Below are 26,309 nucleotides of genomic sequence, written 5' to 3'. Positions count from 1 at the left end.
TGTATGCCAATCATCTTTGCTGGTGCAGGCACTCCAAACAGTTTGCCTTGTTTCCAAAACATCCATTATCCCTGCCTCCCAGTCAACCCAGGGAGCTTTCCTAAAACCAGCACTACCCACAGTGGAAATTTATTTTCTCATTTTCGCTTCTACTGGTATGGTTAAGTGAGAACAAGATCATTGACACAGGGAGACTCTGGACCATGTACACACTGACCCATATAAACAAGCAAACAAATAGAAGAAAGCCTGGAGCCTCTGTATGTGTTCAATATAACCATTTTAGTCTAGCTGAAAGGCTCTCTTGACAGCCCAAATGACCCGCTGTTAAGGCACTGGAGCAGTAATGCAAAGGGCCCTCCAATCAGGCTCAAGCATGTTACCTCCTGCACCACCATGTGTGAGAGAAATCCGCTATTTGGATTTTTATTTTTATTTCTTATTTTTATGGATTTCCCAATCCACATCACCTGGAAATGGTTGGTGATGCACCAACCAGATGCACTTTGTGTTCAGAAATCTGAACATTACTGGGCTTATATATATATATATATATATATATAGTGAATTTCAACAAAATAAAACCGTAACAAAGAAAAGGAGAAAAAGGAGAAAAATATAATTATATGATTTAAAAGTATCAATTTCAATAGGTCACATGCATTTAATATATTTAATCTAGACATATAAGCAGATAAAAATAATTTTTTAAGTTGTGTACGCATCTAATAATTGGGTGGGGACAAGGGGAGGGGATTATTTTAGTGTCTTTGCTGGAAGGCAAAAAAGGCCCCCCTTTTTACAGAACCTTCACTACAGTTTTGGGGGTCTTTTTTTGGTGGGGGATGTTGCCACTGCTTGGCTTGTCTGGTACATTTCTGGACTTGATGTGTTCCTCAGAAAAGGAAAAAATGCACTGGATGATACGCGCATATTTGAAAAGTGTGCAAAGAACAATGCATACATTTGGACAATGTGCACAAACATACTTTAGTCAATGGGTGGATGTGTACCAAATATGTACATGTTTTGAAAAATGCACACTAAAATGCACTTTAAAAATACCCACCTATCCCAATCAATATGAATTTATTTCCATTGAAAAACATGGAACTGGAATGACAAACATGGAACTGGCATGAAAGAGACTTGGAGATGAGAAATGGAGGAGGTAATTGGACATAGACCTGGCAGATCCACCCATCACTAGTACCAGCCTGCCTGAACATTGTCTGCTCACCCCTAGGGCAACTCCTTGTACACTAGGGTGTTGGCACTCTTTCTCTAGAGTGACACTTCCTAAGCTCCTACTCCCTTTTCCTGATTTGCTGCCTTGGATTTTGACCCCTGCCTGAGTTTGACTGCTTCAATCTTGCCCTTCTGGCTTTGTTTGATCTTGATGTCTGTCTGTTTCACTCAGCCCTTTCTTTGCCTATTCTGGAACCAGTTTAGGAGGCAACCCACACCATGCCTCAGCCCAGAGAAATATAGAGAGGAAATACTCTCTCCTTTTTCCCCCTTTCCTAAGAGAACTGGAGAGCCCAGTATAAGGGATATTCCTACTCTCCTGGACTCTTAGTATTAGCTGTAAGTTCAGCTGGTGATGAGGGAATCCACTTGCTTTCCCAAGGGCTTGACCACCAGAGCACGTCAGTATCCTTTGATACTTAGAACCTCTTTGCTCTGTTGGTGGACCCAGTAGCTGTTGACATTCCCTGTTCATGCATTCCATTTCCCTGACTTGTTTATTAGATTTGCTCTACATTATTGTCCAATGTTCAGTGAGATAGTGTGCCCTCATGACAACTTTGAAAGGAAACAGATGCACATCTCATGCATGCACAACTCCAACAGCCCTCATGCTTACACAATGTTAATGTTGATAGTGGAGCCAGCACAGGACATACCTTAGGGAACACCTTTTCCCACAGCAACCCACCCAGATGTTAAGACCTACCACTGAGGCCCTTCTCTGGATACCTCACATTAGAGGAGAAGCAGGGGCTGACCAGGAAGAGGACTTTTTCAGCAGCTGTGTCCCAATTTTCTAATTCTTTCCCCCAAGAGAAGGTTCTCCTGGCACCTACTCTGTTATCTTTTAGGTGCCTGGCAAAAATAAATAAATACATCTCTTCTTCTAGGCTTTTCAACTACTTTTTATGTATTTTTAAACACTGGTAGTTTGACTAGTTCATTGTGTTAGTGCCTTTTGTGTTTCATTTGATGTGGGGGATTTCTCTATGGGAAAAAATATGACTAAAGCCACCACCACCCCAGACACATGGTGCTAGTATTACAGTTATTTAGATCCTGACCTCTATGTCAGGAAAGGAAACACTTTAAAATAAGTTATTAAAGATGAATACTATATTCATGCTCATCTTCAACCAGTTTGGCCATGTCAATCAACATCACATTTCCAAAATTCCTAATAAGCAATTGCTCCTTGGAACTTTCTGAATGTGCTTTAGAAAACAGATCTTTCTGTCGAAGTTTATGCATTCTCAAACTAAGACAAACTCTTGGTGGTGTTTCAGTTTCTAAATATTAACAACTGGTGAGGATAGTGTGGGCCAGTTATTAAACCAATTGAGCAAACAATGTGCAACTGTGATTCAAATCTGCATTATACCACTGCCAGAGGTTTTGAAGGGGGAACATGGTCAATAGTTAACCCCGTATTTGACATCATGTGCAACAATTATTCAGGTCTGCATTATATTGCTGTCTGTGCTTTTGAATGCGGGACATTTATTTATTTATTTATTTATTTCTATACCGCCCAATAGCCGAAGCTCTCTGGGCGGTTCACAAAAACTAAAACCAAACAACACACAATAAAACAATTTAAAATATATAGAATATTAAAACCACAATATAACAATACAACCACAATAAAACCTAGCAGCAGTACAGGAGTTTAAAATACAGATTTAAAACAGCAAAGATAAAAATTTAGAAAGCTAAAATGCCTGGGAAAATAAAAAGGTCTTCACCTGGCGCCGAAAGGAGTACAATGTAGGCGCCAGGTGAACCTCACTAGGGAGCTCATTCCAGAGCCGGGGTGCCACAACAGAAAAAGCCCTCCTCCTAGTAGCCACCCGCCTCACTTCCTTTGGCAGGGGCTCACGGAGAAGGGCTGCTGCTGATGATCTTAAGGTCCGGGCAGGCACATATGGGAGGAGGCGATCCTTCAGGTAATCTGGCCCCAAGCCGTTAAGGGCTTTGAATGTTAACACCAGCACTTTGAATCGGGCCCGGAAATGGACCGGCAGCCAGTGCAGCTGGAAAAGTACTGGCGTAATATGAGCTCGCAGGCCAGTCCCTGTTAACAATCTTGCTGCCCTATTTTGGACCAGCTGAAGTTTCCGGACCGTTTTCAAAGGCAGCCCCACGTATAATGCATTGCAGTAATCCAGACGAGAAGTTATCAGAGCATGGATAACTGTAGCTAGGCTATCTCTGTCCAGATAAGGGCGTAGTTGGTATACCAGCCTAAGCTGATAAAAAGTGCTCCGTGCCACTGAGTTCACCTGTGCCTCAAGTGACAGTTCTGGATCCAAGAGACCCAGGACATGAGACCCAGTTTTACTTCTTCACTTATTTATAAACTGTCTTCCATCATAGGCTGGGAAGACAATGTGCATAATAACTTTAACAATATTAAAATAACATCCACTCCAATTAAAACCATGTCCACAAGTGTATAACTGAATATAAATCAATGAATTCATAATAGAATTAATGGCATTTTCAAAACATAGCACATAGGCTTGGCGAGGGGAGGAATATGAGATCATCATGTGGAGCATACATGTGTCTGAGGAATAAATGTGCTTCTCAAAAGATCCTTCAAAAGGGCCAACTGGCCATGATCCTTTGCCTTTCCAGAATACACATAAAACAGCATGCGTATGTGAAAAGCACCTGCTATCCTGTTGCTGCCCCATGTACTCTTGACTCAGAGACAGAGAAAAGCCCATTATGACTAATACTAATATGCATGCAATGTGCAAAACTGTTTCAGTTTCACTTTGCAAAAATTGCATTTCTACTTTCATGTGTCCTGAACATGTGCTGCTGTTGGAGAGTGGGGCAAGGTGGGGTGGATGGAAGAATCTATGAAAATTAAGGGACAGTTTCTATATGTCCCCACCTTGGCTGAGGATTAATAATTGTTTACTTTACAAGTTTTTCATTTGACTTTTCCATGGAAAGTCATCCTCTTGCATTCGAATCACGTTCCCCCTTCACACTCCTTCTTTGTATTGGCTTAACCTAATTAGCGTTCACAGTTAATGCAATAGCCATTGGTGGTGATGCGCTGTGAGCCCCCTGGAAAAATCTCCTGCCGTCTAATCTCATCAATGTCCGCTATCAATCCAGCTGTGTATGGCAATCATTGCCGAAAGGTCATTGAAGCCCTTTGCTGCAGCTTGCCCATTTTGCAAGGAACTTCTTTTCTAATCGCCATTCCCGACTGGCATCTTCTGGAATCTAAACCTGCCTGCAGAGCATGAGAGGATGAGATAGAAACCAGAGGCAGTTTATTTTTAAAACTGTATTATTGCATGACGATGGGAGTAAATCATCTGATAAGAGTTACAAACCCTCTGCCAACACAATTTCTTTCCTGCTCTTCTAACCTGCAGTTGAAAAAGGGAGCCTAGCATATACAAGCAGTCATTGTAGAGGCAGAAATAGTTTCTCTCTCTCTATCTCTCTCTCTCCCTCTCTCCAGGACATTTGAAGGTCACAGGCAAGATAATGAAGAAAAGATGCCTAACAGGTGCTGACTGGAGAGCAATGATTAAGAAAGGACAAGGTCTGCAAATGATAGTTGTGAGATGAAAAAGATTTTACCCTCAAGCATTGGCAAGTGTAAAAACAATCATTAAATGCTTTAAATAAGCAGAAGTGCTTGGCAATGACTTACTGCTCTACATCAGACCCCAGAAGAAGTTTTGAACTCTCTTTTATGCATGTTGCAAAAGGGTAAGCCACCTTACCAAATGAGTGATTGAAGACTGGCTACTTGTACACCAAATAGATGCAATTCACCATTACAGTCTGTTGCATTGATAAGATCTATATTTAAATTGCCTTCATTTCTTATTTCTGTTGGAGGGTTATGGCTTGTATGAGTTAATTGAAAAGTTCTCATACATGGCATTGATAAGCATAGCCCAGGGGTGCTGAACCTCATGCCAGACAGCTCAAAGTTAAACGATGGAATTCGCTATCACGGGATGTAGTGATGGCTACCAATTTGGATGGCTTTAAAAGGGGGTTAGACAAATTCCTGAGGAAACAGCTATCAGTGACTACTAGTCTTGATGGCTATGTGCTACCTCCAGTACCAGAGACAGCAAGCCTATGGGGAACATGGCTGGGAGGGTGCTGTTGCACTCATGCTGTGGTTGCAGGTTCCTGGTGGACAGCTGGTGGGCCACTGCGTGACTAGAATGCTGGACTACATGGATCCTTAGTCTGACCCAGTAGGGCTTTTTTGATGTTCTTATGGTCTCTTCTTATGTTCTTATGCCAGGGGGGTGGGGGGAGATTGGGCACACCTCAGCTGCCAATCCAGCCCTCCAGTTTTTCCCAGAAGGCCCCAACCACTTTCTTCCTACCATTGATGCTTTGGTGGCAGGAAGAGCTTTAAGCTAAAATCTGATGATATTTCCGGCCTCACCTTTTTTGCCTTTGTCACCACCCACCATTGGAATGCAGCCCTCAAGAGCTTCTCTGGTAGTGATTTTGACCCTCAGGCTGAAAGAGGTTCAAGGCCCCTCCCACAGCCCAACAGGTAAGCGAAGCATCCTTGGAAACCGAATGAAGAGAAAATGGTTCCCACCAAGTGCCAGGTTGCATCAAGACTGACGTTTGTTTGTATGCTAGCAAAATGACTGGGTTAGGTTTGTGAGGGATAAGTTTTATTACTGCAAGTTTTATTACCCCTGGGAGAATGCAGTGTGTGTCTGTGTGAACTGAGCCCAAAGGTATATTGCAGTTTCTATGGGACTCTAGTCACAGAGGGCCAGGGGCACAAACCCGCAAAAGTGGAGAAGTCAGATCTTCCCCCTCACTGCTCCATCAGTGCAACAGTATCTCCCAAGTGCAGCACTTGGAGAAAGTAAAGGGGTGCCATTTGCCATTGAGGGTGGCAGGTAGGGATGTCAGAGAATTCCATCACGGACTCCCCTGGAATCCGTGGCGGAACACCCCCTCACACATAATCCCCCCAGGATGGAGCATACCTGGCGGTGGATGCGGTGGCCCCGGCAGCTCCAGCAGCAGCAGTGGTGGAGGTGGCAGCCGTGGCTCCAGCTGGTCTCCCAGCTGCTGCTGGGCTGCTGCAGCCGCAAATGGCTGCCTTTCTTCATGATAGGCTATGTAAATACTTACATAGCCTATCACGGCAAAGAGCAGGGGTGCAAATGGTGGCTGCTATGCCATTTGTGCCCCTGCTCTTTGCCATGATAGGCTATGTAAGTATTTACATAGCCTATCACGGCTTGGCAGTCATACAAATGGCGGCTGGCCCCGGCCGGCGGCTCCACCGAGTCGCCACAGAGTGGAGCTGGCCAGGGAGGATTCCAGTGGGGGGGGACAGAGCACCTCCCCCCCACTGCAGAAGGCCCCGCGGAAACAGGTAAGGATGGACGATAGTCCCTTACCTGGTCCCACAGCTGTTTTCGGTGGGGGGGGAGGCGCTCCGTTTCTCCCCCTGAAATCCTTGGTGGGTGGGGAGGCGCCCCGCCCCTCCCGGCCGAAATTCAGGCCAGGGGGAGGCGCCCCATCCCTCCCCACCAAAATTCTGGCCGGGGGGGAGTGCCCCGTCTCACCGGCCCTTGGCATTCGGCCTCCCCGAGATTCGTGGAGAAATTCTCTGACATCCCTAGAACCAGGTAAGTATTTTGTACACCCCTAGTTGCAGGCTCAACTCATTTTCTGCTCCCCAACCATTAAAAATCAAGCCGGATCCTATTCTGTATAGCCATATCCAGATGGGGTTTTTTTTTGGGGGGGGGGGTCATGCTTGAATGACCAAATGTTGGGAATAGGCTTTTATCACTTTTATTACTCTCTCTAACAGCGAACTCAGGAAATGAGTGCCAAAAGTATTGAAGCCAAAACGAGGCCACCGAGAAAAAAAGAGGGAGGTATCAGCATGCATGAGCGAACCGTGGGCTCTATAGAAGTCCAAAATAAAAACTCTTTTAAACAGAACTAAATAAAGCAGCTCATACCCCTTCCCAAAACCAATTCAATGAAGATCAAGCCTGGTCATTAGCCACAGAATATTAAGTGTCACTTGGAAAAGAAAAAAGAAAGAAATAGAAAACTGAGGCAGGGAGTGGGACAGGCACAGGACTGCTGGTCTTGAGCCCTTTATGAGCTCTTCCTGAACTGGGGCCCTCCTGCTTCCCTCCAGATGTTTTGCACTACAACACTCAGGATTCCCTGACCATTGCCCATGCTGACTAGGGCTGATGGGAGCTGAAATCAAAACATCAGGAGGGAACCAGGTTGGGGAAGGATGGCTTATAGTATCTTGGAGGAGGGCATGGCCCTGTGGCTGGAGCTGGGAACAGGAGCATTCCTTTTTTAAAAATATATTTTTATTTATTTTATCTTTATAAATGAAATATACAATACGAAACATACCAACAACCTGATCAATACTAGGATTTCCCAACAATAGAATATTCTGATGAGGACACCATAATAACAAAAAGAGAAGAAAAAAGAAAGGGGAAAAAAGAAAAAAAGGCAAAGGGAGGAGGAAAGGAGGTGAAGAAAAAGGAAGAAGATTCTTTCCCCTTCCCCCTCCCTCCCCCTCCCCCTTAAAGAATTAAATTTAAACTCCAATATCCCCCAGCCTCCGATGCCATTCTATTTTACATACTATATGACCTTAACAATCGTACAGTTTAATAAACAACCTTACATTTCAATATCATATCATCAATCTTATATCTAAGAAACAGGTCTACAGTTCATTCCCAGTAGCCTAGATTATTATTATTATTATTATTATTATTATTATTATTATTATTAATTTTAAAAAGGAATAAAGTGTTACATAATAATAAAACTTAAAATAAACCTTCAACAGTCAGTAATGTATTTTATATTTTATACTAGATATATAAGTACACATTGTACCCTCAAACAATTAATTTAAATACAGCATACCATATCTATTTTGAAATAAAAAATATAAAGAAAAGCAAGAAAAAACAAAAGATGAAAGAGAATAAACGAATATATATATATATATATGTGTGTGTGTGTGTGTGTGTGTGTGTGTGTTAATTTATCTTCTGACCTAGCCTGGATCATGTAGACTAAACACAAACAGTTAACAAAGCTTGTTTAAAGATTCCAGTTCATGGGGTTGTAACAGGAATCTTGTGCATTTTTATGTTCAGCCATGCCTCCACCATTTGATGATTTATAAACTTCTTCATCTGACCTTCAGACACAATACAAAGTGTAGCAGGTTATTTTAAGTAATATTGTAAGTTCATTTCTTTTGCCATGTTTTTTGCTTTGATAAATTGCCTTCTTTTATTCGACACCTCTTTCATTTAATCTGGAAATAAATAACATAACTTTATCTTGCTTCCAGGAAAGGCTTCCACTCCGTCTTGCCACACACAGGATATAATACTTTGTGGAGACTTTTGAAAATTGGACTATGATGGTATAACCAGTCCCTTTCACATTTGGCCCCTGAAATGCCTGCTCAATATCAAGTAAATAATCAGATGGGATAGGGAGTATCTCATACAAAAGTTTATCCACAAAAATAGGAAATTTTACATCATAAACAGATTTTTAATCCCAATAATATGTACATTGGATCTTTGAGTGAAGGCCTCCAGTTGAGAAATTCTGTCAGAGACATTTTTAAAACAAATTTGTATCGTCGTTTCATTCCCTGCCACTCGGTCTTCTAGCTCGTTAATTTTCATCTCCATTTTTTGCCATGACACATTAATTAGATCCATAGCTCCTTGCTACTACTACTACTGGGGAAGAGCAGAGGGTATTTCCAAGTAGCACCAGAAAGAGTGAAGCGGCTAGGCCAAAGCCAAAAGGACACTCAGCTGTGGATGTGTCTGGTGGTGAAAAGAAAATCCGATGCTATAAAGAACAATATTGTTTAGGAACCTGGAATGTCAGATCAATGAATCAAGGTAAGCTGGAGGTGGTCAAACATGAGATGGCAAGATTGAACATCGACATCTTGGGAATCAGCAAACTAAAATGGACAGGAATGGGCGAATTTAATTCAGGTGACCATTATATCTACTACTGTGGGCAAGTAACCCTTAGAGGAAATGGAGTAGCACTTATAGTCAATAAAAGGGTGGGAAAAGCAGTACTGGGGTACAATCTCAAAAATGACAGAATAATCTCAGTACGAATCCAAGGCAAACCATTCAACATCACAGTAATTCGAGTATATGCCCCAACCACTGAGGCTGAAGAAGCTGAGGTTGATCGGTTCTATGAAGACCTACAACTAGGGATGGCAGAGAATTCCGCCACGGATTTCAGTGAGGCTAAATGCACTGGCATAGAGCCCCCCAAAACCCGTGGCGGAATGGCCTCTCCCCCCGTGGAATCCCCCCTGGGATGAAGCTTACCTGGGGCGGATGTTCTGGTGGCGGCGGCTCCGGCGGCGGCTCCGGCGGCGGTTCCGGTGGCACCGGCGGCAGCAGCTGGTCTCTCGGCTGGCTGCTGCAGACTCAAATGGCCATTTGCATCCAGCCAGGCTGCCGTGATAGGCTACGTAAGTATTTATGTAGCCTATCACGGAAAAGGCAGCAACGCAAATGGCGGTCACCATGCCACTTGCGTAGCTGCCTTTGCCGTGATTGGCTACATAAATACTTACGTAGCCAATCACAGCCAGCTAAAAAAAAAAAACAGCATACGCAAATGGCGGTGGCTACGGTGGCCGCCATTTCTGTTCCCTTTTTTTTGCTGTTTTAGCCTACGTAAATATTTACGTAGGCTAAAACAGCAGGGAGAAAAAATGGACGCAAATAGAGCCCACTACGTAAATAGTGCCCTGGACTGCAAGGAGGTCAAATCAGTTCATCCTAAAGGAAATCAACCCTGACTGCTCAATGGAAAGACAGATACTGAAACTGAAGCTCAAATATTTTGGCCACCTAATGCAAAGAGAAAACTCACTGGAAAAGACCCTGATGCTGGGAAAGACTGAAGGCAAAAGGAGAAGGGGATGGCAGAGGATGAGATCGCTAGATAGCATCACCGATGCAGTGAATATAAACTTGAACACACTCCGGGAGAGAGCGCAGGACAGGAAGTCCTGGCGTGCTATGGTCCATGGGGTCACAAAGAGTCGGACACGACTGAACGACTGAACAACAACAACAATATTCAGTGCAGCCTTAATAAACACTGCCTCAAAGTGCTTTACAAATTTGCAGTCCAGTTGGTGCTGCCTAGTAATTGAACACCTGAGTTCCAAACAGCCAAAGATTTAGCCTTTCAATATTTTCTGCCAATTGAAATCAGTAGGTCTTAAATGTGCTTGATTTTGATTGGCTTGTTCCCTTTCTATTCACTGAGCACTATATATTAGAATACCGCTGCACAGTACTGCAAATTATAATTATTCAACCTGTCATATTAAATCCTATTCAAGCCGTCATATTACTTCTGTATGTGCATGTGCACAGCTATAATCAACCAAAATTAAAAGGTGACAAAGCTGTAAAATGTCTAAAGTCATTTTTGGAACTCATGCCTCATTTCACAGAAATGCTTGATGGATTGTGCAGCAAAACAAGAGAATGTTCCATATAATAATAATACGTGACAATAGTCGTGGATTTTACCTGATGGATTTGAATATTCTCCAGCAGAGATAATAATATTTTTCAGCAGCCCCTGTTAATACTGTCTACTGAAGTTTGCATCCACATAAGGTTTCATGTGCTGGTTCATTATGCAGGCCAGATTAGGAGACTGGACCAGGCCCATGCCCAGCCTAAAAGTTCAGTCGGGGGGAGGGTACCAAAAAAAGTAGTGGGTTTATGGGCCTGTTAAAGAATTACAAAATTGTAAACGTTGTTGCTGTTTTTTAATTATCTGTTTGTAAAAAAAGGGGGGCAGAGAAAATTTAGGTGGGATGGGCCCTGCACAGCTGTAACCCACTAAGCCAAATCCAGCCCAACAACCATGTTTGTGGCCTGACCAGTGCTTGAAAACACCTCAGTTTTTGCAGTCCTAGGTAGGAAGCAAAACCAGGAGGTTTCTCCAGCCTCTGCTAGACTTCCATTACAGATGTCTGAGATAGTCAGTCTTCATGTATTCCGATAAAAGCTTACCTGATACAAACCTCCTGGGACAGGCCCTATCATTAGGCAAGCAGCAGAGGCTGGGGAGATGGGCAGAGAGCTGTGGCGAGGGCAGAGCTGTGTGTGCCACATGGATTGGCCTGTGTCCTCTCAACTAGTCTGCAGCCTGGAAAACATGTTCCATCAACAGTGTCAATAAAAGATTCAACTGCCAGTTTGGTCAGCTTCTGTGCATGGAATTGTGGGGGAGGAACCATCTTGTCCTTTGCCTCAGGCAGCAAAAATGTCTTGGGCCAGCCATACAGTTCCTGGACTAAAGTCTAGATCAAAATTTAGTATTCCACCAGCTCTCACACTTCCCGAATAGCCTGATATAGTTCTTGGCTCAAAAAACATACCAAAGATGTTTTAAAATGCATTTTGAGAGTGAAAATACATTTAGAGAAGTGCACTTTTTGAGAAAATATGTCTAGAAATGTGCATTTAAGTACTATTTGAATTCATTTTTATAAAGCACAGATTAATGTGGAAATGGAAGGGAAGAACAGGTGTGGAAGTGACATGAATGGAAGTAGACTGATTTGTATATCTCTAGCTGGCATATATAGCTTGTGGTCTTTGGCTTGGTGGGTCACAAGTTGTGAAGGTCTCTTCTAAAAGAAAAAGAAAAAGTATGGGAAAGAACTCCACACAACAATTAGGACAAAAACTACAATCCTTAGTGTCATTGTCTAAGCCAGTGAAAGTGCTATAAAAACAAATGCTATGAATAGGTACAATCCTAAAGAGGCTGCTTAAAATCTGGTTAGAAAAGGGCAACATTGAAAACATTCTGTGAAGCTTTTATTCTGTAAAAGCTTTCACTGTCATTAAACAAATATAATATTGATACACTTTGAAACAATGAGGGGAATCTTCCAGAGGTTCAATGAATACTTCATGTTCCAGATATACTTTCTCCATGTATTGGGAGATTCCCAATGTCATGCTGTCAAATACAGAAAGGTTGTGCTGGAATTAAATACTCTGGTTGAAACAGGAGAGAGAGAGAGAGAGAGAGAGAGAGAGAGAGAGCTAGTCTAACCTGACAGTCCTCAAGAAATAATAATTCTGACTTGTCAAAGATGGTTCATGCTATGACCCCTTTGTTTTTCAAAATAAAATCAACTAAAACTGAGAGGAAACAGATCTTAGACATCCCTATAGTACCAAAATTAAAGTGGTCAAAGTATGGATTCCCATAGAATACTCCAGAAAGCAAAAAGAAATAACTGTACTGTATTGCACTTCTGGTAATGAAGTCTGATGTCAATGGCCCCAACGGGCATGACAGCATGGAATGTTCATGATCATTCTGGCATCTTAGGGAATGATTGTGTCAGCAACTGAATGTTCATAGTTCAAATACTGTGGGAGAAGGAAAAGTTAATTTGACTTGGATTAAAACTACTCACAGGCTGTAGAGGCAATGGGAGCCGTATATGGCAGACTGAAAACTGGAAAGATGGTGGTCTACAATCCTGGAAGTAGGATACAATCCTAAACTAAGATCTATTTCACACGTTATCACAGTCAGATGCGAGCAAATTTCCTGTGCAGTTTTGAGAACAATGTCTGTGTGGAAAATAATGTAGCTCTTCCCTTTGCAACTGTTTCTCAGCTCCCAGTGAAAAACACTGGGAGCTGAGAAACAGTTGCATGGGAAGGAACTACAAAATTGCCCCCCAATTCCATAGTTTCTTCATTTTTATTTGACTGGAGCAGTGAAGGAAGAAGCCACTTGGAAGCTGCAGTAATGTATGCATTAAGTCTAATTGTCCATTGTATGCTGTTCTTACAGCTACGGTGTCACTCTGCAGAGCTTACAGTCCAAGGGAAGCAGCAAGGCCTAAGTCACTGACGTGGCTGAAATTCACAAATGCAGCCAGATAAATCTACTATAAATGGAAAGAAGTGAGACAAAATTTAACTGGGCCATACTGGGAAGCTCCCATATAGGGAACACCTTGCTCACATAGTTTCACTGCAGCTATAGGTATATTTCAGAGTTAACAGTTTTAGAACTTTGTCCCATGTGCAAGGGTAAACTTTAAACATTACAATTTCAGTTCTTTCAGGTGAAATCCATCAAATGAGCCAATTTATATGAAAACGTTTTTACCCATAGCCTTAAGTTTCCCTGCTGAGATTGTTGTTTTAAAATTCTAAAAATACATTTTATTACATTTTTCATAGGGATACTATGATACTCTGCTATCAAAAGAGATTTCTTGATATCTCTCCTATATTCAAGCTGCAGCATTTTCCTTTTCATATTCCTCTCAGTGGGATGTGTGTGTGTGTGTGTGTACAGATACAGGGTGTGCATATATATATATATATATATATATATATATGTTTTTACTCTAGCAAAATGTTTCACTTCCTAGTAAAACAAGAATGTATACACAAGCACTGTCTGGAATGCCCATGGGATTATCATATATGAATACCTGTTAAAGTTAATATACGTGAACTTACATGACATGAACACCTCATGACGTTAAAGAGCATCTTTGCTTCCCCAAATGGCCCCCAAAAAGTTTGGCTGAAATGTTTGGCCCAACAATACCATATCCTGGACTTGTTTGCATGATCACAGAAGGGGAAATAAGCCAAAGATTTTGCACTGAGGCCCACCTGACACCGACACTGTCATCTTCTCTGTGTCAGGTTACTGCCCTCTTCTCCCAAGCATTTAATCATATATGATGGGGCATGTATTTCTGCTGTCTTGAACAGCTCTCTTAAAATTGTTTACTGGCAAAGTTTTTCACAGTGTAAATTGTTTTAAATTCTGTATGTTAAAAAAGACAGTATTCTTATTGTAATGTTGTATTGTTGTATAATTCTGTTGTATTCTTTTATGAATTGTTGTGAACTGCCTAGAGATCTTTGGCTATGGGATGGTAGAGAAGTAAAATAAATGAATAAAAGAATGAATACACACATACATGCATACATACATGCATGCATGCATACATAATAACCTGCATGCGCAGTGGGGAAAATAAGCCCTGGTTGTACCAACCTGCTCACAGAGTCTGATCTAGTATTTCAGACAGAGGACTTTCTTAGAGCAAAACTAGGCATGACATAGGGTGGCCACTTACACATCAGCAAAAAAGAGGACAAAAGGATTTGCATACCATTTGCATAAGCTATTTTACATGCATATATGCAAATTTAGAAATCATTATTAGCATAATAGAAATACAACTCATGATAGTGGAGAAGACTGTGACTAGGGATGGATCGACTCACCTCTGTCTGTCCGTGGTTGCTGGCTGCTTGCTGAGCCACTGCCATTGCCTGCTTGCCACATGAGCCCTTGGATCCAGGGCCACCTGCCCCTTTAGTGAGTTGCCATTTCTCCAGAAAAGTAATGTTGTATAAAAGGTGGCCTTAAACATGACATTTACGCAACATTAGAGGCATAAACTGTTCATTTATACCTATAATGTTCCATAAATGGCCCTTTTATGGCCTCCATTTATGCAACATTACTTTTCCAGAAAAACCCGAGCTGCCATTTTTATGCAAAATGGTGGCTCACTAAGGGGACAGGTGGCCACTGGGCACTCACGGACCATGCAAGCACCCGGCAAAGGGGGCTGGTAAGTGGCAGCGACTTGGCAAGTGGGGTCGAGGGAGCCAAGTGGAGGGCAGGGAGTCCACCAGACTCCACCTCCTTCTCAGACTCTGGCAACATCCCTAACTGTGACCCTGTTTGCCTGCTCATTCTGTTGTCCAGAATAGATGGACAACTTCAAGGCCCCTCCCTCCTCTACCTTTGCACAGTTCTTTATCTTTAAATCAGACTTGGTCTGGTCCATCTGGACAGCCCTTTAAATAGCAGATACCTTCAAATAGAGGACTGCCAACTGACAACCCTTCAGTAGTAGACTATTCTATGTAAAGTAGGACATATGGTCACCCTAGTTCAACATCTATGTCAATATCGAAATCAGATTGATTATGTCCTTTGCAGCCAAAGATGGAGAAGCTCCATACAGTCAGTAAAAACAAGACCTGGAGCTGACTGTGGCTCAGATCATGAGCTGCTTCTTGCAAAATTTCGGCTTAAATTGAAGAACGTCGGGAAAACCACTAAACCGTTCAGGTATGACCTCAGTCATATCCCTTCTGAATATACAGTGGAGGTGAGGAATAGATTTCAGGGATTAGACCTGATAGACAGAGTGCCTGAGGAACTATGGACGGAGGTCCGTAACATTGTTCAGGAGGCAGCAACGAAATCCGTCCCAAAGAAAAAGAAATGCAAGAAAGCCAAGTGGCTGTCTGATGAGGCTTTACAAGTAGCTCACAAAAGAAGGGAAGCGAAAAGCAAGGGAGAAAGGGGAAGATATACCCAACTGAATGCAGAGTTCCAGAGAATAGCAAGGAGAGACAAGAAGGCCTTCTTAAATGAACAATGCAAAGAAATTGAGGAAAACAACAGAATGGGGAAGACTAGAGATCTCTTCAAGAAAATTGGAGATCTCAAGGGAACGTTTTGTGCAAAGACGGGCATGATAAAGGACAAAGAAGGCAGGGACCTAACAGAAGCAGATGAGATTAAGAAGAGGTGGCAAGAATACACAGAAGAACTATAGAGGAAAGATCTGAATGTCCCTGATAGCCATGATAGTGCGGTCACTGAACTTGAGCTGGACATCCTAGAGAGTGAAGTCAAGTGGGCCTTAGGAAGCATTAGTAACAACAAAGCTAGCGGAGATGACAGTCTTCCAGCCGAGCTATTTAAAATCCTAAAAGATGATGCTGTTAAAGTGCTGCATTCAATATGCCAACAAATCTGGAACACTCAACAGTGGCCACAAGACTGGAAAAGGTCAGTTTACATTCCAATTCCAAAGAAGGGCAATGCCAAAGAGTGTTCAAACTACCGCACCATTGCGCTCATTTCACATGCCAGCAAGGTGATGCTCAAAATCCTACAAGCTAGGCTTCAGCAGTATGCGAACCGAGAACTACCGGAAGTACAAGCTGGGTTTAGAAGAGGCAGAGGAACTAGAGATCAAATCGCCAACATTCGCTGGATCATGGAGAAAGCAAGAGAATTCCAGAAAAACGTCTATTTCTGCTTCATTGACTACGCTAAAGCCTTTGATTGTGTGGATCACAACAAACTGTGGCAAATTCTGAAAGTGATGGGAATACCAGACCACCTTACCCGTCTCCTGAGAAACCTGTACGAGGGTCAAGAAGCAACAGTAAGAACCAGACATGGAACAACCGATTGGTTCAAAATTGGGAAAGGAATACGACAAGGCTGCATATTGTCACCCTGCTTATTTAACTTATATGCAGAGTAGATCATGAGAAATGCCGGGTTGGATGAATCACAGGTCGGAATTAAGATTGCCGGGAGAATTATCAACAACCTCCGATATGCAGACGATACCACCCTAATGGCAGAAAGCGAAGAGGATCTCAAGAGCCTCTTGTTGAGGGTGAAAGAGGAGAGTGCAAAAGCTGGTTTGAAACTCAACATTAAAAAAACTAAGATCATGGCATCTGGCCCTATCACTTCCTGGCATATAGAAGGGGAAGAAATGGAAGCAGTGACAGATTTTACTTTCTTGGGCTCCAAGATCACCGCAGACGGTGACTGTTTCCATGAAATTAAAAGACGCTTGCTCCTTGGGAGGAAAGCTATGGCCAACCTAGACAGCATAGTAAGAAGCAGAGACATCACCTTGCCGACAAAGGTCCGTCTAATCAAAGCTATGGTTTTCCCAGTAGTAATGTATGGCTGTGAGAGCTGGACTATAAGGAAGGCTGAGCGCCGAAGAATTGATGCTTTCGAACTGTGGTGCTGGAGAAGACTCTTACGAGTCCCCTGGACTGCAAGGAGGTCAAATCAGTCCATCCTAAAGGAAATCAACCCTGAGTGCTCATTGGAAGGACAGATAATGAAGCTGAAGCTCCAATATTTTGGCCACCTAATGCGAAGAGAAAACTCTCTGGAAAAGACCCTGATGCTGGGAAAGACTGAAGGCAAAAGGAGAAGGGGACGGCAGAGGATGAGATGGCTAGATAGCATCATGGATGCAATGAATATGAACTTGAGCACGCTCCGGGAGACAGCGCAGGACAGGAAGGCCTGGCGTGCTATGGTCCATGGGGTCACGAAGAGTCGGACACAACTGAACGACTGAACAACAACAACAACAAAAATAGTCACAGCAGGAAAGCCTGAGCAACCTTTGCACTGGATTGTACGGAAAGAAAGGACTGACAAAAATAGCCTGTCAGAAGCTGCTATTTGCATTCCAAAGGAAACATCCATTGGTCAAGCTTTCTCTGAGGCTGTCAGGGTGCCCCTGTTGCCTACTGACTTCTCCAATAGCCAGAATCAACACTCAGACAAAAGGGCTGCTTTCCAAGGCTTTAATTCCATTTATCCTAATGAGGCATACAGATGCTAATTGCTTGAGACTCAGAGGAACTACAAAGGAACAGCCATCTAGGGGTTTCTAAGGGTTAGGACATCAGTTGATCTCCGTTTGGGAAAAATGCGGCAACTCTCTGAACTTAAGGGGTGGGAGGGGAAGATCTCCCCCTCTCCCGTGATGCTTCTAGGCGCAGCTGTTGACGTCGAGCCAATTGGGCTGAGGGCCAAAGCTTGGTCCCTGCAATCTCTTGCTGATGCCTGCATCTGCGCCTCATGTCTAAAATCTCAGGTTGTCACTCCCTTTCCACACCTGGTTCACTGTCACTCCCAGGGATGTGAGCGGGGGGGGGGCTCCCCCTCCAGCTGCGCCTCTGAAGTCTGAGAGAGTTCCTCCCCCACGAATTGTATCTCCTCCTCAGAATCAGAGCTTTGGGACTCTGTGGGCTCAGCTACAACCCTGTCATTGGCTTAGCGGGGGGCAGCAGGCTTAGGAGAGTGGCACAATCACAGCTTCTCATTGACCCTATGTCTGCAGTCTAATGTAATAAAGCACATTCAGCCAATTAATACTAGCAGTGGTGGTGGGCATAAAATTGGAGAGATGAGTTGTTATGATATTGACAGCAATGCCACAAGGATTTTTGCACAGTAGTTTTGGAGAGAAGCAGTCAATCTGAGCCATGTAGAATTGTATGTAAATGGCAATGAAGACTGGGCTGCACACATGGCTTTTAGCTAACATGGACATTTTAAATTCAGAGGCTTCCTTTGGTGTAACTTTACATATGTTTTCCCCACCCCACCCCTAAGTGGGAGGCTCGAACAACTTCACAACCCTGTGTGGCAGGTGACCCATTTTCAGATCTCAATCCCTGCCTACCCCATCTCATATTTAGTGTTTGCTTATTTTATATCCTGTCTTTCTGTCAAAAAATGTTGCTCAAGGTGGCCAGCAATAACATCCAGATTTAAATAAAAATCTTAATTATTCATGCATACACAATTGCACTATTTTAAACAGTGCACTAAGTTTGTTCTTAATGAATCTGTAGAGCATTCCTTTTGTGCATGAAAAATTAAGCTAAACTTTTAAATGTTTCCAGGATATGATGGATATAGAATAGTATGGGTACTAAGTATGTATGCTGTTTTTCTGCTTGATAGATAGCTCTGTAGAAAGAACTATACAAAGCACAGTACAGCACATATGTTGTGTGTTGAGAACACACAACATATAAGCCACCTTGGGAAAATATGGTCTTGACAAGTGGCTAAGGAATGTGTGTGTGTGTGTACACACACGCACACACACACACACACACTGAAAGCCTGTGCAACATAATTTGGGGTTGTTATACTTCAATAACACACTTGCTCTTCTTCAGTGCATCACCTGATAAGTGAAAGCCACTCTTTCTAAAATATATTACCTCCCAGTTATCCAAACACTCACTGCTTGACTTTCAACATGGTCACAAGTGAGGACTTCACAGGCAATATGGCTGAACCAATTTTAGACCTACAAGGATGAATAGAAGAGGACACTTTCCACACCTATAATTATAAGGAGTCTTACTTTTAATATTTGAAGAAGGTTGTGAACCTATATGTTTTTGGTTAAATATTCTGCTTGATGTTGTTCAGACCTTAAGTGACTGTCTTGACCGTTTTTTGTACTTCAGTCTAATACTCTAGGCTATTCCTGATTGTGAACAGCAATTGCACAACAGATAATTAGAGCTTTGGCTGCTCATCCAACACCTGTTGTTGATGATTCCCAGTTTCTCCAGCTCTGTTTTGAGTTCTACTTTTTTGTACCCTCCAACATTTCATAGAGGAAAACATTGCCTTCTCATATCATTGATAACTTTCTGAAGACATACCTTGCCCATCCTCACACACATGCACACACTTATAAACGCTGTTCACACTTTCATATGCACAGTGCATACATGTGGGGGGGGGGCAGTGGGACCATGACTAACTCCATGTGTTCATTGATTCTGTATGCACAGAGAACACATGCATACAAGAGCGTCATAGACATGAAGGCTCTGTGTGCATGACTGGAGGCCCAGCATTGTGGCTCTGTGTATATATTGAGTCACTGAATGCAGGAGAGTAAGGTGAGATGTGGTCAGCAGGCATGCGCAGCCCCTATTTCCCTCCATGTGTTCACTGTACTCATATTTTGCATGTGTGAAAAGGCAGGGTGTCAAGGGCTCCTTGGAGGCCTCTCTCAGTCTAATACAGTAGCTAAGTCCAGACACAGACAAAGGGATTCCTTTCAAAGCTTTATTTCTCTTTTACAGCTTAACAACTCTACTGTTAGCAACTAGATATGAGCAGCAGAGTACCTATGCCCTAAGTTGGAACAGTTGGTCCCCGTTTGAAAGGGAATTACTGGCAGACCCTGAACTTAAGGACTAGGGAGAGTCCCTCCCCTTTTCCCTTGGATCCTCTGGGCGCAGCCGTTGTTTGTGCGCCAACTGGGCACTGCGCCTCCTTTCTGCGCCCTCCATTTGACGCCGCTCTCTGCGTCGGCATCGCGCGTCCACCAAGATTACTTCCCGCGCTCGGTCACTCCCTGGACTGCTATCTAATCTAGGAATGCTGGTGGGAGGAATCTCCATCAGCTGTGGGCCCTGGGAAGAAGGAGCGCGCTCCTCTCCCAGAAGCGACTGCTATTCCTCAGAATCAGAACTACTGGGATTCTATGGGCTCAGTGTCCACCCTGACACACGGCATTACAGATTACTGCTGTTTCTTTACTCTGAAATCCCATTCAAATGATTGTGGACTTTGCAAGAGCATTAATGTGCTCCTAAGGGGCTTTCACTGAAGGACTTCCTGTGGATTATGCCTCTCTGGGAGGAGAAAGCGGAATTATCGAACTGTTTAGATCTCCATGTTCATCCTTAAGGAGTATGAAAGGCAAGAAGGATCCATTTCAGGTCAAATAAGAGATCAAATATTTAAAATGAATCTAAATGATATTGAAAGTCTGGATTCTGAACATCACAATCTTATCTCTGTAGCATGACCCACAGCATGTTGCTACCTTTGGCCATGTCCAAAAGGTCTAATGGTTCTTTAGGTTACTCTATAGATTATTTCTGAAGTTGAAGTGAGGGATGTTTATGAATTAAATGGCCTAATGTGTACAAATGCATGTTCCTTCTTGAGAGAGAAATGAAGAGCATCAGGTTAAAAAATAGATCAAAGATAAGCAGGAAAGGCTAAAACTGACTATATTTTTAATCAAGAGAAAAAAGCAATGAATAAGTTTTTTTTTCTCCCCTGTAGCTAGAAGATATAGATTTCCAGTTTGGAGACATTGGAAGGATTATTGCCATTCCTTGAGCCCATCTCTCTTGTCTACACTAACTACAAGGACAATTATGTAATTCTGTATTGATTGCTAGCTTCTTGCAGTTTAGCATTTCAACAGAGCAGTAATAACATGAGTAAAACAAATCCATGTACATATACAGTAAACTTTGGAATCTACCCCCTACGTCTCATAATGAGGGAGATCAGGTACTGCAGGGGTCAACCCAGCAGACTGGTGGGTAGGGATGGGGAGAAATTTCACACTTTGATCCACCATGTGAATCAAAACCCAGTTATCCTTTGAAACTCACACTTCTTCAAATTTCACAATGGTTTTCTCCAAAAAAAATGTACAAAATATGTTTATTATTCAAAAATGCATTATATTGCTTGCAAAAATGTGTATATTAGGGAAAATGTATGCAAAATTGCATATATTAGGAGAAATTAGCACAAAAATACTTATGGATGTTCGTGCAAACTTTTAAAAAGTCTAAAAGTTTGGGATAAATTAAACTTAAGTTTGGAAAAATTATCAAAATTCAGGAACTTAAGACTGCAAAAATGAGAAATGGAGAGAAACAGAAATTGATAGATGCATCCATCCATAACTGCAGTATGCAGAGGGAGTGCTCCATGGAAGATTTTCCAGAAACTGATTTGGTTCAAAGAAATGAAATACATAACAAGCTCCAAAATATTTTGCTACAGAGGGTGGGGAGAATTACCTAGGCATGTTAGAGAGTACTTAGTTATGGGCTTGAGAGTGATCATATATGACATTATATGTGTTGGTCACAATTACCTTCAGATATCTTTTCTGAAGTCTTCTTTCTAACACATCTCATGTTTTCGTTCTTCTATCTTATTAACTGCCATCATGACAGTCTGAAACCCACTGTACTTCGTAGTGATGTTGGGGAGCAGTAGCCATAAAAGAATAGTTATTGGCACAAATTATTTAGTTGTGCTAATATTTTGCCTTTAGAGACTCCCGATGCTAAGTATATATTTAGGAGGAGGAGGAAGAGGAGGAGGAGGAGGAGGAGGAAGCCAATCATTAAACAAACCAGGGACAATGTCTGGAACTTGACTTGCAGAGCTGTTTTCTGCAGTCAGTCAGTTATACATCATAATGGCATTCAGTGTGCTCAAATATTCCATTGCATAGTGATATAATTCTTCAGGACTGTTAATACTCCATCAAACCTCCCTTGCAAGACTAATAATACATAATGAGATTTGGTGCATTAGCAGCTGTTGTGTCATTACAGTTTGCTAACACAGTTTGATTACAGTCAGGTTTGGGATGTATTTCTTAGGCAGAGTCAGAGATCAATAGATAATCTAGTGAACCAACAGATAATCCAGTCTCATGTTTCTTCTCTCTGGACCTAAGGTAAAGCACCCTATACTAGGGCTGGGAGTTTCAAGCTTGTGGGATGTACTGTGTTTTTGACTAAAGCCCTGTGTTCCACCAATCTGAACCAAGTGCAAGATACTGGCTCAGGTGGGTGGACAATACTCTAAGCATTAAGGAACAGGGTGCCTCTGACCATGTGTTGAGACCAGGAATTTGTGATCAGTAGTGGAACAAAGATCAAAAGTCATTTCACACAAACAGCCACTCCTGGTTTTTCCTTAAGCATTCTTTTTCAGGAACCTCATTTGGAGGAGAGGAAGCTTTTTAGTTCAGTTGTTGCTATCGTTAAACCATTCGGAGTCAGAAGAAACCCTTGCTGATCTATCTACTACAAATCATCCATACATCTATCAGGAGACCACAATTTACCTTCTGTTCCTCCCTGTTCTTTACCATAGGTCAGAGGTGGAAAACTAGATTTTGGAGGGAGGGGGGGATGACCCTCCCCTCAGCCCTCCATTGGCTGAATGATCTAAGGGGGCATGGCCACATCCACTGATGTAAGGCTTGGGGCCAAGCCTCCTGAGGTCACTGGCTTCCTGGAAGATGTGCTTGGTGCATTCACCCAGCACATCTGCTGGGAAGCTGCTTCACTGCACGCCACTTCCCCCATTGCGGAGAGGCTGGAATGCAGTGCAGCAGGGTCCTGACAGACTTCAGCTGGGGCTACTTTGCCTGTACAGCATCCTCCCCAATGGGGAAGGCATAGCTGCCTGGACTAAGTCAGCAGCTAGAGAAGTGCTCAGCTCCTCTCATGTGGCATTCTCCCCAATAGAGACTTTTTCCTTTTGTAAATCCTCCCATGGAGGGAGTGGATTTCAAGAAGCAATCTGTGGAGGGCCATGCATGCATACACTAGAATAGACCAAAAAAGATAACCCTGGTGTGGTGTGGAGAATGTGGATAGGGAGACATTTTTCTCCCTCTCTCAAAATACTAGAACCCGGGGTCTTCCCATGAAGCTGTTTGGTGGGAGATTCAGAAAAAAAAAAGTACTTCTTCACACAGTGCATAGTTAAACTATGGAATTCGCTGCTTCAAGATGTAGTAGTGATGGCCACCAATTTAGATGGCTTAAAAGGGGGTTAGACAAATTCCTGGAGGAAAAGGCTATCAGTGGCTACTGGTCCTGGTGGCTATGTGCTACCTCCAGTACCCAAGGCAGTAAGCTTATGTACTCCAGCTGCTGGGGAACATAGGCAGGAGGATGCTCTTGCACTCATGTCCTGCTTATGGGTTCCTGGTTGACAGTTGGTTGGTAGGGATGCCTGACTGGGTCTGAGAGTCTGTCAGGCTCCCACTCCACACACCCCTGGACTGCACCTTCTTAACCCCCAGCCTTGCTTGCCCCTGTTCACACCCTCCTGGATGCTCCCCACACTCACCCGGACCCATCTGCAAGCACCTGCCATTTTGCTGAGTTTTGTTGTTGTTTTTTTATGGAGAAAAAGGAGCTAATTAAAAATGCACAGCACGTTTGGGCTGGGAAAGCTTGATCTATGCAATATTACAGGTAGCCTAATGGCGGGTGCTCATGGATGGGACTCAGGGTGAGTTTGGGTGCCTCACCAAGCTCATGGGGGCTCAAGTATGGGTCCAGGGGAGCTCAAGTGGGGACAGAACCCCCCCCCCAGTCCATTGGGTACCCACCAATACCAGGTGGGGGTGGATTCATCCATCTCTACTGGTTGGCTACCGTGTGAACAGAAGCTGGACTAGATGGACGCTTGGTCTGATCTAGCATGGCTCTTCTTATGTTCTTATGTTCTTAACCTAGAGCTACATGCTATGCGATTAGCGAAACATGTTGTTTGTCTCTACCTTATGGAATTCAGCGCCATGACTTGGCTTTTTAAAAGGATTAAGCAAATCCATAAATCATAGATCCATCAACAGCTATTAGTTATGATAACTTAAATGGAAACTCCACATTCCTAGTTAACTTCACTATTAGTGGGCTTCTTGGAGGCACCTGTCTGGCCACTGCCAGTAGAAACAGGATATTGGTCTAGATAGAGTTTTGGTTTGATCCAAAAGGACTTTCTTGTGTTCTTATAACTTAAGTTCCAAAACATTGTAGAGTCCTAATGATGGCAGAGAAGCTCTTGAATGAGCATCAGCTGATCCTGGTTATATTTATTTCTGGATAATCTTCTAGCCTCTTCTTTCTGGAATAGCCAACGTCAGTCAGTTCCTGTCTCTAACCTTTTCCCACTTCCTTCTATGAGACATTTATTTATTTATTTATTTATTTATTTATTTTCTATACTGATTATTTTCTATTCAATAGCCAAATCTCTCTGTGCAGTTCACAGCATTAAACCAAAACCAAAATAAAAAACCAAAATAAAACCTAGCATCAGTGCAAAGAATTAAAATACAGCAACAGATTTAAAAACACAGAGACTGGAAGACTAACATTTCTGAGAAAATAAGGTCTTCACCTGGCACCAAAAACACCACAACGTATGCACCAGATGAGTCTCTCTGGAGAGCTCATTCCATGATTGGGGGGCCATAACACAAAAGACCGTCTCCTTAGGAGCCAGCCACCTGCCTCACTTCATTTGGCAGGGGCTTCCTGAGAAGGACCTCTGAAGACCTCTTAGGGTCCAGGTAGGTATATTTAGGTGCATAGGTTGATCTTCTTCCAAAGAGGAAAGTATAGCTTAATGCCCCTTCCATTTTATCCCTACACCACCCTGTGAGGCATGGCTACACAATGAGCTTCATGCTTGAGTGTGGATTTAAACCCAGCCCAGGTTTACATGTTCTAAGTTCAATATACCATGCAACACTTGTTTTCCTTTGTATTTCTCTGACTCTGTATTGCCTGTCAGCCTGCAATGGATGCATATGAAAACACCTTCAGAATGTTGTGTTGGCTGCCATGACTGCTCTTGCCCCTTGTCCATGTAACCAACAATTTGGACCAAGTTTGTTCCTTCAGTGCTTCCATTTCCTACTTGGTGGCATTTGCTTTTGAAGTGGCATTTACTTATAAAGAGACACTCTTGTCCCACCTTTGAGTGACATTTTGATGGCATGCTCTGCAAATGTTTGGCAAAGATTTGCTGAACTGATTAAAAGAACAGTCAGTACACTGCGGATGTGGATTTTTCTAGTTGCTGTGTGTTGGTTTTCTTCAAGAGCTGACATTGTTTAATGGGAAATTTAGAGCATTGTATCTTTTTGGCAGCAGTAGCTATCCTCCCCCCCCCCCAGCCACCCACACGTGCAGATCCTGCATGCATGCACTGACTTCATTAAATTGCTTCTGCACACCTCTGGTGAAGGAGGCTGTGTGTCAACTCTGACAAGCCACAGAACCACTGCAAGCAATGAAGCCATTTAAAAGGTGCTAATGCATCCATCATAGATCCAAAAATCCCACTTTGTGTCTTATACAAACCCTTGTCTTTTCACCCTGGGGACATCATGTCACAAAAACTAGTCCCTAGGCATTCCCAACCATTAGTTATCATTATTTTCAGTATACTGTTAGCTCCATTCATCATGCTGGCACAGCTTTTGCAAATGGCAGCTATGGAAAAACAGCAAAGTTAATGGACCACGTGCTTCATAAATATGTTGCCTTTCCAACAGAGTGAAGACAAAAGAAACATTTTAAGGATGGTGAGGGTGGTTTATTAGCACTGTCACTTCCATTCAGACATGTGCATAATTTTCTATCCTGGGGCAAGTTTTGTGGGTGGTGGAAAACTGTGTCTGGTGCCACCCTAACCCT

The sequence above is a fragment of the Heloderma suspectum genome, chromosome 3 (assembly GCF_057233095.1).
Source record: "Heloderma suspectum isolate Gila_16-S chromosome 3, 16-S_ref, whole genome shotgun sequence".
NCBI classification, from domain to species: Eukaryota; Metazoa; Chordata; class Lepidosauria; order Squamata; family Helodermatidae; genus Heloderma; species Heloderma suspectum.
This window is presented reverse-complemented; position numbering follows the sequence as displayed.